This window comes from Temnothorax curvispinosus, unplaced genomic scaffold, assembly GCF_003070985.1.
Source record: "Temnothorax curvispinosus isolate PA1 unplaced genomic scaffold, ASM307098v1 QBEX01008267.1, whole genome shotgun sequence".
In the NCBI taxonomy this organism is placed as follows: Eukaryota; Metazoa; Arthropoda; class Insecta; order Hymenoptera; family Formicidae; genus Temnothorax; species Temnothorax curvispinosus.
Window position 1 is genome coordinate 1 of NW_020218047.1, and position 1549 is coordinate 1549.

The 1549-nt window shown below is 26.4% G+C and overlaps 1 long non-coding RNA gene across 1 annotated transcript; it reads left to right on the top strand.

Annotated features, from left to right (window-relative positions):
* Positions 1 to 9: 9 nt before the first annotated feature.
* LOC112457788 lies at positions 10 to 588 on the top strand. Its single transcript, XR_003041152.1, has 2 exons — positions 10 to 113; positions 218 to 588. It is a non-coding gene; the product is annotated as an uncharacterized LOC112457788 (long non-coding RNA).
* Positions 589 to 1549: the final 961 nt, after the last annotated feature.

A 1549-nucleotide genomic window follows, 5' to 3' on the forward strand; every position in this document is an offset into this window, starting at 1 on the left:
ATAGGTGATTGGTTAATTTGGAAAGAAATGGGTGCTTATACACTATCCATATCCTGTACGTTCAACGGGTACCCAATACCAACTGTGATTCCAATTATTAGGAAGAGTCAATGGTATATTAAAAATGAAATGAGATATACAGAGTTTATAACATCACTATTGTTCTTTTATACAATATCAGTTAGCTTGTATAAATTACATTATTAATGTTTTCCAGGGACGACTTTAAAGCGCAAATTGACTCGATGTAGGAGCCTGTTTTATTTTCAAAAATCCATTAAACAATATAATTTATTGACGAGAGTAATTTAATGAATAAATCCTTAACAAAATTTAAAGCTGTTCCAAAAATGGAGCTAAGTGTATTATAGATTTAATTATATGTCCCTCAAAATCTGTCCCTTTAAGTTATAAACTGGTTGAGAGTAAATACAATGGTTGAGTATGAACTATGTATACACGAATCTTCGCTAACCATTTAAAGGAACAGAATCAAATAAACAGTTTTATTAATAACTATAAATTTTCATGTATTTTGGCACAGCCAGCTTTGTAATAGAAAGTAATAATAATTAGATATTTAACCAACTGCTCAATTTACCCTTCTTTAACCAACAATTCTCTTTTGTTACTTTTATTATTATTTATTTTAAATCAAATAATTTCAATTCTGCATATAAAAGAAAAGCAAAACTAATGAGACATTTTGAAAAATTTGATTATAATAGATTATATGTTATAGTTATTAAATAAGAAATTAGCTGCATAAGTATAAATGACACATTAATCTTGAGAATCATATTTTTTGTAACGCTCTTTTTGCATATTTCTTTCGGATATATGGGGACCAACTACCGACCCTGCCGATTTAATACTTAAGGATGTTCTATTGCCTGAGTTTTATATAGGCGATTGGGTAGTTTGGTCAAATATGGGCGCTTACACGTTAGTTCTTTCCAATACGTTCAATGGATTCCCGATTCCAGCTGTGAAACCATTTATTAGAAAAAGCCAATGGTTAGTGCTTTTATATCTACATAAAAAAATGTATATTTTAAAATATCTCCCCAATGATTACATAACAACATACATATTTAAAATAAACTTTTTCATAATTTAAAAATACATTAATTTATGCAGGAGAAACTTTCTGAAACAAACGTAAAACCGTATTCATTCCGAAAGATAGAGATGAAATCGACAATATATCAAGTATTGTCAAAAAATTCAACATATAACTATATTTTGACGAACACAATCATTATTATTTTTCTCTTGACGTTTTAAATCTTTCTATGAGGGAGCTTTATTATAACATTAATGAAATATCGATAAATATTATATATCTTTTTCATATCTTTTTATTTTATAATTAGAATGATTTCTGAATAAGTTTTATTTAATATTTCGAGCTTTTATAGTTAGATTACATATGACTTACAATTATGTGTTTTATTGTTTTAGTAGATATGTATTTTATTATCTTATGTATTTTATTATCGCTAATGTAAAATATTCAAAAAAATATATACTTGTCAAGATTATTAAA